Source organism: Haemorhous mexicanus, chromosome 28, assembly GCF_027477595.1.
Source record: "Haemorhous mexicanus isolate bHaeMex1 chromosome 28, bHaeMex1.pri, whole genome shotgun sequence".
Classification (NCBI taxonomy): domain Eukaryota; kingdom Metazoa; phylum Chordata; class Aves; order Passeriformes; family Fringillidae; genus Haemorhous; species Haemorhous mexicanus.
The window spans coordinates 2,712,283-2,725,406 of NC_082368.1; the positions used below are offsets into that span (position 1 = coordinate 2,712,283).

At 45.7% G+C, this 13,124-nt stretch overlaps 1 protein-coding gene across 2 annotated transcripts in view; it reads left to right on the plus strand.

Annotated features, from left to right (window-relative positions):
* The window catches only part of LOC132339030 (Ig heavy chain Mem5-like), a 28,362-nt gene extending 16,007 nt beyond the window's left edge, over positions 1-12,355 (plus strand). For both annotated transcript variants that reach the window (XR_009489592.1, XR_009489591.1), the window contains exons 2-5: positions 7,085-7,271; positions 10,076-10,243; positions 10,988-11,104; positions 11,729-12,355. The gene's annotated coding sequence lies outside the window, so the exon portion shown is untranslated. The remainder of the gene's footprint in view (positions 1-7,084; positions 7,272-10,075; positions 10,244-10,987; positions 11,105-11,728) is intronic.
* The last annotated feature ends 769 nt before the right edge of the window (positions 12,356-13,124 follow it).

Below are 13,124 nucleotides of genomic sequence, written 5' to 3' on the forward strand. Positions count from 1 at the left end.
TAGCTGAGTGTGGCCTTGGGCTCTGCAGGGCTCTGGGAGCTGTGCTGAGTGCTGGCAGCCAGAGCTGTGCCCCGGCTGGAGCTGCCCAGCCATGCCTGTGGAGCACGGGGAGAGCAGCCCTGCTCCTCTTGTGCCTCTGAGCTGGGCACCTCCATGCCAGCTGCCTCCTCTGCAGCCTGGGCACACGCAGGGCACCTCCCTGCTGCACTCAGATCTCGGGGCCCAGCGCTTTGCCCTGGCACTGGACACTGCTCCTGGGGCACTGCGGCCCCTCTGGCACAGACCAGCTGGGGCATGGCAGCACAGGGCACAAGCCCCACTGCCTGGGACAGCCCTTTGTCTTTGCTGTGCTTACCCAGAGCAGCTTCAGGAACAGGAGAATGGGTGCCTCACCATCCTGTCTAGGCAAGGATAAAGGGATTTGTCTCTCTGTGGTTCAAATCCTTTCTGCTTCTCTGGGAAAAGCAGAAAATGCTTCCTGTCTGACAGGGAAAATGAGGGAACTGTGGTGTTTCCTTCCTTATGAGCCTGGCTAGCTGCCACGAGCTCTGCCCATCTGTGTCAGCTGGCTTCAAGGAGGAGCATTTTGTCCTTCCACAGGTCCAGTGCCCGTCCAAAGCACCATCAGCATTGCCCTAACCTTTGCTGAATCTTGCAGTAAGTGTGTGTTGTTCTCACTCTCTGCAGCAGTCTCACTTGCTGGTGCAGCCACCTTGGAGCAGCCCAGGGAAGTTTCTGTGCGAGAGGGAAATCAAGTCACCTTGCAGTGCCGCATGAGAGGCGATTCTATGAGGTACTACTCCATCTCATGGTACCGTCAGGGCCCAACTGGCTCTCAGGAATGGATTTACAAGGAAGATGGCACCTATGGAGAAGGTTTCAAAGGTCGGTTTAAGATAAAAGATGAGAAGTTCAATAACAGATTCCCACTCCAGATCCTGGCAGCAGAGCTAGGTGATGCTGCAACCTACTACTGTCGGGCAAGAATCACCCTGGATCAGCTCTGCAGGAGAGTGAACCAAAAACCAGTAGATGGGCAAGACAGATCTCTCAGCATTTCTTTCTGGCAGCTGCTCCCCAGGGCTCCTGTCAGGCAATGGCAGGTGCAGGAAACGTCCCTCTGGCTGGGTGCCACTAAAAGGCACTGCAGGGAGGGCTGCTGGAAGGGCTGGTGCCATTGATGGTGCAGGAGGATCTGTCCTGGGAACTGCAGAGGCTGCAGTTTGGGGAAGTGCAGGTTTGGTGCACATTGCCTGGGCTCCAGTCCAGCACGGTCTCATTTCTCCTCAGTGCCTTGGCTGCAGAGCCATGGAATGGTGGGAATGTGTTGCTGGAGCTTCCAGAGGGCTGTGGTGGGTGCAGCCAGGCTGTTTAGGAAAGCCACATCTCCAGGGATGACATTGCTCTGGCTGGCAACTACAGAGCTCCTGACCGGGGAGATGGAGTTGAGATGTGGTGAGTTGACTTTGGTTGGCCTCCAGGGGCTCAGCAAGCGACTGTCTAAGTGCCCCTCCTCTACTGGACAGGAGGAAAAATACACAAATTATGTTTGTTGCTCCAGATAAGGACAGGAAGATGTCCCAGCAGTGCCATCGTGTGCAAACACATTGACTTGGGCATAGGAATGTATGTCATTGCCAACCTAATCAATATAGTTTAGTGAGAAATAAGAACAAATCAAGAAACATCTCCTCCACCTGATCACTGCACAAGGATGGTGAAGGTGGCTTGCAATCACTTCAAAACATGTTTTCTTTGCCATTTCTTCCTTCTCATTCTCTTCCCCTGCTTCAGTGTTGAGTCCAACCCACTGATGACATTTCCCCAGGAACTTCTCCAGTGCAGATTCTTCCCTCTGGCTGCAGTTCATCTCAAACTCCTCCAGCCCAGTGGGCCCTTTCCATGGGGTGCAGCCCTTCAGGAGCTGACCATGGCACTGTGGCTCCTCTGTGGGGAACGAGTCCTTCCAGAAAACATCTTCTGGTGTGGGCTCCTCACTCCATGGGACCACAGCTCCTGCCAGGAGCCTGCTCCAATGGGAGATCTCCATGAAGTCACAGATTTGGTCAGGCCATATTCACTTACTCCCATGTGGGGTCCTGCACTGTCTGCATAGTCAATATTTGTTCCACCACCTGTCCCCCACCAGCTGAGAGGGACAAACCTTGGTTTTCAGCCTTGGACAGCTGGGGAATATCTGCTCTGGTCTCTGCAGCACTTCCCAGCCCTCTTTCCTAAGTCCTGCTCCTTGCTAATTGCAATATTGATGCTTAGAAGAATGAGTCCTGCCTGAGACAGTGAGATTTTACCTCAGCGTTTGGTTTTCTGAAGGCCCAGACTACACCAGCTCTTCCCAGCTCTGAATTCCCTGGAGCAAAGACAAAACACTGGAAGGGCAGCTCTGCTCAGCTCCTTTGTGGCTCCCATGGAGCCTTGGATATGGCCAGGCAGGAGCTCAGCCCGGGAGGGGAGAGGGACAGGCAGGGGCAGGGACTGGAATAGGGTCAGGAAAAAGGCGAGGAGTAGAGTTAATTTTCTTCATAGTAGCAGGAATGGGACTATGTTTGAATCTATGCTGGAAAGAGTGTTGGGATGTTTGAGTTATTGCTGAGCAGTGCTTACATGGAGTCAAGGCTCTTCTGCTCCTCATTCCACCGACCAGTGAGTAGATGAGGGTGCACAAAATCTGGGAGGGAACACAGCTGGTTCAGCTGACCCCAGCTGAGCAAAGGGGGATTCCAGGCCATAGGACATCATGGTCAGTATATAAAGATCAGGAAGAGGGAGGAAAGAGGGCATAATGACTGATGGCATTTGTATTTCCAGGTAAACATTAAGCAGGATGGAGCTCGCGCTTTCTGGAATGGGATGAACTCTTGGCTGTGGCCGGGAAGTAGTCAATGAATTCCTTGCTTTGCTTTGCTCACATATGCAGTGTTTCCTTTATTTATTAATCTGTTAAACCCATGAATTTTCTCACTTTTACACTTCCAATCCTCTGCTAGTTCAATGAGGGGGCAAAGGAGCCAGCAGTTTTGTGTTAAACCATGACAAAGAAATACAATGGTAACTGCAGTTTTAACATGGAACAGTGGAATGGAACAACCTTTGGATACTTCATGATGTATAGGGAGTCTCACAACAACATTGCAGTAACACATAACAATAGTCAATAATTTTATCGGGAAGGGAAAACACTGCACTGCTAAGATGGAGTTTCCCAGGACATGATGAAAAACTCCTTCCCTGCACTCCCAGCTCTGGCTCCATGTGAATAAACACAGGTGCTGTTCTTGTGAGCACTCTGCATTCCTTTCTTTCTTTACAAGTGCAGGCTTTCATGGAAGACTTAAGGAGACTTGTGCAAGTGCATCCATGAGCTTGTTCCTGAGCACAGTGTCCGAGGCATCCCAAACAGGAGTTACAGATGCCAGAGGGTCAGGCAATTCTCTCCAGGCTTTGCCAAAATTCCCCTTTTTGTCACTGTCGTGTGAAAGCAGGAGGCTTCCTCAACCCTTAGTGTGAGGAGATTTACTTGTCCCCCAGTGTTTATTTCTCTCCCAGAGCCCAAGAAAAGCCGAGACCCTTGTGCCCAACCACTCTGTCAGTGTCCCGCTAGGGGAGCCCTGCACTGAGCCATCCTGCTGGATCAGGGGGCAGCTCTACTGACTCAGTCAGGGAAACACCATCAGCCTCAGGGAGACCCCTCAGCAGGTCTTCCCCTTTATTGGAGCGTGTTCCCTGCTGCTGGTGACTGTCAGCACCCAGGAAGGATTCACACTGACAATTTCAGAACACTCCTGGAGGCCCAGGACCCCTGAGGGAGCATCCTGCACTGCTTGTGGGAGGCTAGCTACCACTGGCTAGCCCTTCAGTTTTCTGCCGCTGCTTTGGCCTTTTTGCTACACTTAAACTCTACAACCTGTGGCTGCCCAATCCCCATGGCTCCCAACACAAATTCAGAGATTTTGCTACACTTTGCTTGTCACCCAGGTGTACCCAATCTGTTGTTCCATCTCGCCTCTCCAAGGTTCCTCCTACAGCACAATTCATCATCCGCAAAGGAAATGAGACCAGCCGCTCCCCATGAGTTTTGCAAATGGCGCCACCTCCCCTCTCCTCCATTGCCTGGGCCACCATGGCCTCATGATGGAGACGAGCTGGCGCCACAGCGCCCCCTGCAGGCACGGGAACCATCGCACCTGCCCTGCCTGGCACGGAGCCAGCGGCGGCCCTGCTGGCTGTGCCCGGAACTGCAGCAAAGGGGAAAGCAACTGCGGCCAAGAGAGGCCGGTACTGGGTGTGTGGTTCTGATTGGTGCTGCTGTGTGTTTGAGTTGTTATACATGTATTTTTTAGTAAAGGATTGTTATTCCTTTCCCTATATGTATGTGTGGAAGCCCCATATAATAATCTATATATTTTTATTATTATATTTATATTTATATATTTTGTTATAATAATAATTAAGAGGGAGGGGATCATACTTTTCCATTCCAAGAGAGGTTCTCACCTCCCATGACAGACAGCTGTCTTTCAAACCAAGACACTGCTCCAGGACATTGATAGCAAAAAGAAAGGCGGAACTGAGCTTTTAAAGCAACGAAATGCCAGCATGTGGGGCTTGTGGGTGTCTGTGAGCACAGGTGTTTCTCTGTGGCCACTCAGAATGGGAAGGGGCTGTTTAACAGCCCGGGAGATCTCAGTGAGGAGCAGGGTGAGGTCTCACTGCTCTGGGAAGATTTGCCAGCCAGGGCAGGAGATGTGAGAGGCACCTGTGTGTGCCCAGGCCTGGGCAGGAGGGATTTAGGGCTTGTTCTCTTTTTCATGCCAAGGGTTGAACTGACTGGAAACATCACGCCAGCACATTCTCCAGCTTTCCTGCAGGACTCAAGCAACAAGGAAGAGAAAAGAACTTGACACACTCAAGGGAACAGCTGATGAACATATCCCAGTTACCAATGGGAAATAGTAGCCCTGATGTTCTAATCACTGATTAAAGATGAGAAACACACCTCTGTCCTCGGGAACAACAACAATGGAAACGGAATGAAATGATGCCATTTGTGGCTTAGAACTGCATCTGACATTTAGGAAAAAGGTATACAATTCCAAGCTACCATTATTAAAAATTAGTAAAGCAACATAAAAATCAAGTTAAAAGCCAGCTTCAGTCAACTATAAGCAGATGTTCCCCACCCAGAAACTCATTGAAAAGCACATACAAATAAATCTAAACTCCAAACAATGGCCACCTCAGTGGTCAAATAATCAGTTCACAAGATTAAAAAAAAAAAAAGGGGAAAGATCTGCTGATCTAATTGGGACAAAACTCATATGACCATTATAAAAATGGAACTCATGTAAGAAATACAAAAATTAAATTGCTGAGTAAATAAGAATCTTTAGATCATTAATGCAAAGAGGGTCAATGAAAGACCCATCAGCTGAAGCAAAATATCTTCTGAACAATTTCTAAACATTAACAGATTTTTTTTTTCTTTGTCATGCAAATAGGCTTTAAGGACAGATGTGCTTGAAGATCCAGAAGGGCTTAGGCAATACAGAATGAAAATTGATATAAAGTTATAAAGCCTGAAAGACTTATCCCCAGATCCCAATCAGTGCAATATTTTAATGACATTAATACTAACTACTCAATCTGACAAAAAAAAATAAGGATGATAATGATATTTTTAGCTTAGGGAATCCTCTTGAACAGTGTTAGATGTTCAGAAGTAGAGCAGTGTAGAGGGAAAGGAAAACAAAAGGCAGCACTACAAAGACATGAAAGAGGAGACATCACCTGGCACTGAAAAGCCCACAAATGTTTTTGTAGAACTGCCTAGCACAGTGAGAACTACGTACCACAGTGACTGAAAACAACTGAACCACCACACACAAACTGTCTCCCTCCCTTCTCTTGAAGGAGGAAAACATGGTGGCTTTATCTCATCTATTTTTCCTTATCCAACTCTGTGCACATGCACAAATTTGATTCCCAGAATTACTCAAACATCTGAAAATCCCTCCTAATTTTCCCAGGCCAATTTCCTGACCATTCAACCTGAGACCTTGGCTCTCACAGACAAGTAATTTTAGACATTTGATAACCAGCTCCATTTGAGCAAATGGGCAGGAACCTTCTGCATTTAGAAATTTCCATTTAAGTTCATCATTGTGTTCTTCTCTTTGTCTCAGAGCACAGAGGAAGATTTTGGGAAGAACAATGCTCCTTTTAATTTCAGATCCAACAGCAGCCAGGAGCAGATGCATAAAGAACAAGACCCTTCACTCTTTGATCCTCACTCCCAAGGTTTCAGTGCTTCTACACGAAAAAGTACAATTTTACCTACTTTGACCTCTTACCTAAAATGCCATGAAGACTTTCTAAGGTATTGAATGATCCCCAGGCACAAATTCTTAGAGACCACAGAGCACATTCCTCCTGCTTCTGAGCACTGAAACAAAGGGGGAAAAAAGGGACAGCTTTCAGAAAGTCCGAAGAATTATCAGAAATGCTTTGAAATAGCAAAAAGTGTACTGATTATTTTCCTGCTTTCTATCCAGTTTAACTCACTCTGACTTTTCAGAGGTGTCATGTAATTCCCAAGTTCTCATATACAACTCAAGATTTCAGATACTCTTTTAGACCCTTCCTTGAAAGCCATATGGTGTTTTTTCATGTGGTACACTGGATCTCAAACCACATAAGAAGTCATGTGACTGCCTGTACAATCCAAAATTCTGTGTAGTGGAACAGAAGAAGTTTTGGCAATGAAATATCTCACTGTGTATGGGGGGCTGGGGGTACCACAATGATATAAAGAGGATAAGGACCAGTATAAAAACCCAAAGAAGGACTAAAGGTGAGGTATTTTAGGAAAGAAAGGAGATGGGTGACTCTAATGATGCAGAAGAGAAGTAGAACATCCTTTATATATTTCCTTTTATCCTGGATACATAAAAGAATTCATGAAGGTTCTAAAAGGTGGAAGAAAGGAAGAAGTTGAAAATGCTATACTCAATTAAGCTAACTGAAATCAATTAACTAATCAAGTAATTTTTTTCCATTTTCCGTTTAGAGAATTAATGTACCTCTGGATGCTCTCATGGACTTGCACCCACAGATAATTAGGCCAACTACCTAGCGATCCATCTCTTGATTTACAGCACTTTTCAACACCATGAGAAAAGAGTGAGTTATTGGAATAAGTCTTAGCAGTGTGACGACAGCAACTGGACCAGGGACGATTCTCACAGTTCTACCAAGTAAGTGACATTTCTTTATTCCTAAAACTTCATTTAAGATTAATGTCTGGGAGAACAAGGGAATTTAAAGGCTTGGGTTCACTGAAAGGATTTTCAGCTGCAATAATCCCTTGAATACAATCACTATCCAGCCAGGCTTTCAAGCCAAACCCTCAGCTTGGATCTGCTCAGGAAGGTTTCCCAGGAACAACTGGGCTGACTCGGCACAGCACCATTATTCCATGATCCCCAAACACCAGCAGGGCACTGCTTAGCATGTGATAACTTATTCCCACTTTGGGCAGCAGTCTGGCCCAAATTTACTGTCCAGTGTCCAATTCTCCAATGGGCTTTCACTGACTGACTTGGGGCAGGAATGCAGAGCTCAGTGAGGAGCTCCCAGTGGTTTTGAGGAATTTTGAGACAGATCTGTAACTTCTGGTTGGAGAAGTTCTTGTTTGACACTGGCAGCACACTGCCAGTGTGCCCAGGTAAGGAATTCCACTGCCCTGGGGACAGAGCAGGAAGGAGGTGAAATAGCCTTAGGCTTAAATTCTCACAAGTGCTTCATACTCAAGAGCTCCTGGAATGAAAGACAATTGGCTGCCAGGTCGTTTCAGGGTTCTGAAAAGAGCAATGTGGGGAGTAGGGATTATAAGAAGCCTTATTTATTCCTACATTTCGTTGGAATTCCATCATGAACAATAAAGGTGCCTGTCACCCCAAGCCTTTCTATGGAAATGTGAATGCTGGGGGTGCAAAAAAATTTGTGATGTTGATCTATGTTATCCTGGAGTATCAGGTGCATCCCTCAGGAATTGTTGCTGTGCTTTCAGATGTCTGCATGTCTTTAAAGTGAAGCAAGAACATCCCGTGTTACTTTACATCCCTAAAACCTCCTGCTCTCCTTCTAGAAAGAAGTGGCACTGCCTTGGGTGCTGTCTAATATCTCTCCATGTCTGTAGGATATGTTGCATGGGAATAAATGTGTATTTGGGAATAATCTCAGGGCACTTCCAGTTCCAAAGGGACAAAGGAATGCAAATTAACCATTCTGGAGTAAGACCTCTTCTTTCCATGTGTTCAGTGATTTTCTTTTTATAGCTAAAGACAGGGTATTTTCAGAGCTGATCATAGATTCTGGAATTATGTTTGACAGTAAAAGATCTTGGGCCCTATGAATCAAAGTCCCTTTCAAGTTGGATGAAATAATAAATTGAAGCCAAAGTTTCCAGGATGTAAGCAACCTCCCTCTTTTGGTTTTGAAATCCTTTGGGAGCTACAAAATGCATTGTGACATGCATACATTAAGATATGCATTATTATATTTCACCATAATTCTATATTGTATATGTTATATATGTATGTGAGTTATATATTATATACTATATTGTTGTTATGTTAGTAGTTTTGAGAATACAACTACATCAAAATGGCATAAAATACCAACCATTAGTGTTACTGTAGGATACTCCAGGCATATACTGTTGAGGGCTCAGTTAAGGAGAGAGAAGGATTTCCTTTTGGTTCAGATTGCATTATTCCAGATTAAACATTCATTAAAAATGCTAAGGCCCATTACTTTCTGGAATAGAGGGCTCTTCCTGTGACTTTATAAGATGAAAGCAAAGGAGAAGAACAAATTTGTCTCTAAACAAATTTTCAGAACATAAAACAGAAATCCCTTTCAGAAGCAAACAGTGGTAGGAATTCATGGCTGTACTGTCAGGGAATGTGAACAAGTGGGACTCAGGTGAGCCTTCTGGGGTCAGATCAAACAAATCTTCTGCTCTCTGTACCACAGTTGCACTGTGTACATTATTGCTTGCTGAAGATCCTGCCCATGGAGCTATTGCAGACAAGCAGCCTGTTTGTGTTCTGGCTGTTTGGAAAGCCTGGAGAGGAGACCACATGAAAATCCTTTCAAGGTCTTCTCAGAGAACACAGAATGCACAGGACTGACAGGCCCTGGCCAAGCCTGATACAAGAGCTGGGAAGGAAGTGTTGGATTTCTGGTGGGTGTCTGGTGGCTGTAGGTGTGGACAAGTGTGTAGTTCTGCCTGTTGGATCAGGAGAGCTGACCCATGAAGTTGTGGCACAGCCCGATTTGGCTTTCACCTCAGTTCCTCAGCAGTGGCATGGGGCTGATGGGGAAAGGGTGTAAAATCAGAGCTCCTTGATCAAACTTCCATCAGTACCCTGGGATGAACAAAATGTTAGAGCTCAGGGATCTCTCGACCCACCTGCAAGGTAGTCACCATGCAAAATGAAAAGCCTCATGCACCTCTCTTTACCCAAGAGACCCCTCAGGATGCTCCTGTCAAAGCAGACCCGTCAGTCTTTGTGGATGTGTCTGACAGCCTTTCATAAGCTGAGCCCTTTCTGGCAAGGAAGGCTGCTGGAGGATTCCTTTTCAGTTCCATGGTTTTAGTCTAATTCAAATTGCTAATTTGAGTTACATCCTGACATTGGTTTTTGAGATCACCCTTGATTCTCCACATGTGACCTGATCTAGAGGCAAAGAATTGTGTTTAAAAAAAAACATCATGGTACCAAAATGATTTGTTAGCAACTAAATTCTTTTCTCACCAATAGTTTTCTTGGCAGACATCTGGCAGTGAATTTAAGCAATCTCCTTTTCTTTCTTGTACCTCTATTTACAAGGAATAATGACATAAAAAACATTAAATTGGATTGTTACAAATTAGTTACAGATGAATATACATGAGTTTTAAGTAACTCAGCGTGTGGGGAAGCCTGCAGTAAAATCAATCCTGTCCAAACCATGGGGTTTTTTACATACAGTCCAAAATCTTCTGTCCTAGAGGTCATTGTGGAGAAATCAACTAAATCGCAAGATGGTAGCACCACTGTGAAAACAACACCTTTACCAACGATTTTCCATACCAAGAACATCAGCTCTGAGGAACAGAGCACAACAGAGGTGATCTGCACGGACAAGTTTGACAGCAGCATGGTAACAATACTGCCAGGTACAGTTTGGTGGCACAGGTGCAACAATTTTCTAGGGACAGTGTCCTGTGGGGCTTGGTGTTCTCCTGCTAGTCAGCATTGCCCTGGACAGCCAGCGGAAAGCAGAGAGATATTTGGTATTTCAACAGGGAGAGCTGAAAGATGTTTTAACGCATCTGAAAGAAATGGTTTCAACTGTTTAATAACTTTGGGAGAAAGAGGGAAGCCACAATCTATTTGATTAAAACATGCATTTCCTTATGACTACACATTTCACCCTCTTGCAGCAAACTTGCTGCAGCACAACCTGGAAAAGCCTATCCAACACCAACAAAAAGTTCAAAGTGTGGCATGCTTTGAGGATTTTTACTAAATCCCATTTAATATTTTGTGGGATTGTTTCTGTAGTCCTGAAGGTCATTCAAGGTGCTGAAGGGGCTAGTAAGTGGGTTTGCAACAACACAGAGCCCTCAGCTCAAGGTGAGTTAACCAAACAGGATGTGAAGTTACATTGCTCTCTGGGGGATAAAGGCATGGAAATGTATTTTCTCCAGGGCAGAGGACTCAGAACACAACACATTCAGCACACACAAGCTGCTGCTCCAAGGTTGCTCCCCTGTTGTTGCCATGTTCTCTCTCAGCTGTTCCTTTGCTGCTCTTCCTTTCCCTGAAACTGTCACCTGTGGATTTCCCGCTTTCTGCCAAGATCACAATATCAAAACCTAGACCATGATCTCTCCCCTTTTTTTCTGGTCACTGAGCAGACCCTGAAGAGCAGAGAGTGAACATGCTGTCCATGGCTGTGTTGGGTTTGAGAGTCCTGCTGGCAAAGAGCATCACCTTCAATGCTCTCATGAGCATCAAGTTGTTTCTTTTCTGAGGTAAGGGAGCTCACAGCTTGGTGTCTGGAAAGCCTGGGAGCATATGCCAGGAGTGAATTCTTGTGCCTCTGTATGTCCTTAGCCCCACAAGGAATCATGCTTATTCATCTACTCCTGAATCCATTTCACAGGCATTGCAATTATTCTGGTGAAAAAGACAACAACAATGACCAAACCACACACCAGAAAAACAATTTTCCTCTTCAAACAGCAATTAAGACAAGCCCACACTGACTCCCATATGACAAAGGAAAATGCATTTTTCTATATTCAACGCTCAGTTCCTGAGGCTGGTTCCCAAATTTTGGTTGCCAGAGAAAGTCTTGTACTACCTGAACAGCCTAAGAAATATCTCATTGACTATATCAAGTGGGAGGACACAAAGCCTTGAGAAAATCCAGACAAAAAAGGATTCGAAGGCAAGGATCCCAAAATAAAAACAAGTGGGAGTAAAGAGAGGAGGGGGGAGGATTTTATCATTGAAGTATATGAAGAGGAACAAAGGAAGTCCAGCCTAACTTTTGTGAGTGTATCTGCCACATCTGACAGTTATCAAGCAGTTATCAAGTGGTTCATTGGCCCAATTTCATTAAATGTACTTTAAACCTCCCTTTGCTCTTCCAGACATGGGGAATGAACCCAAAGAAGAGCAGGAAAGAACGTGAACCAGCAGCCCAAGGGGGTGGAACAAGCAGGGCCAGAGCTGCTGACAGAGACCACCCAGGACACAAGGCAGCACCTTCCCCTGAAGACATGCAACACTGTTCACTCCTGCCTGGCCAGCTGATTTACACTGAAGACTTTTAAGGGCTTTTGCTGTTTCCTCTCCTCTGAACACTGAGGAGAGTGGATTTATCCTCATCCTCCTGCTAAGTCGATTCCCCCATTCTCCTGGCATTTGCACACCAGTGTCCAACCAGCTTCAATAGCTTTGAAAACTCCAGTGCTCACTGCAGATAGATGGCCTTTGAAAAGCACCTCTCCCAGGCATGTTGTGTTACTGCCTGTGGAACTGGAGTAGCACTGCTGAGGCAATTCCAGCCCAGGAGCTGCCATTTCTAGCTTTGGGTTTACATGGATTTAATAAGTGTGTATTGCAGATAAGAAGAGCTCAGTAGAATCTGGAGTGATTTCATTCAAGCAGACAATGCCAGTTTCTTGATTAAGCCTGTATTTCTTCTGCCAAATATATTGCATGTGAATTTTAGGATCTTGCAGTAGTGTCAAAAATAAAGCTGTGCTAGACAAAAATGCTGTGGTTTTTCTGTGCTCTTTCTTCTGAAACTGGGATGGAATTGCTGAATTCCAACAGTCCAAAAGGCCAACTAGGATCAGAAACACAGCTTTAATAATGTAGATTTCCTGTTGGCTGAATTTGTCTTTTGCAGACTTTGTACAGGGAAGGGTCTCTCTGGCACATTCAGGAGCTTCAGTGAGGAGAGTCCTGGCTGTAGGCATGAGGGAGGAAAATGCTCCTGTCAGCAGAGAAAAAACCCTGCTGATGATTTGCACTCAGGGATAGGAGTGATAGAAAATAATTTGGGGAGGTTTGATGGAGTGATAGTTTCCATAGCAACTTGGTTCTTCCCTAACAGAGCCCAGCCCACACCTTCCCCAGCTCATGCCCCTCTCACAAGCTACAGGCAGGATGCTGTGGTCACCATTTCTGACTCAGTCACACCAGGCAGCATCAACCCTCCCCTGCTTTTGAAAACACAAGGTAACCACATCCTGAAGGGGAAATAAGGCTTTGCTCCCCCCTGCCTGAGCTCCTGCAGCCTTCAAGAGAACCTCTGCACAGGACACAGCAGGGGCTGCTGCACTGAGCTTGCTCAGCTCAGACCCTCAGGCCCTGCAGACACCAGGGAAGAGCCTCAGCCCTTGCAGAAGCTCTGTGAAATTTGCATGGCAAATGCAAATCCAGTGAAATGCTCATTTAGTGCACTCTACCACCAGAACATCAGTGAGGGGGAGCCATTCACCAATATTTCTATCCTGATTTTCCAATGACACCCAGAAC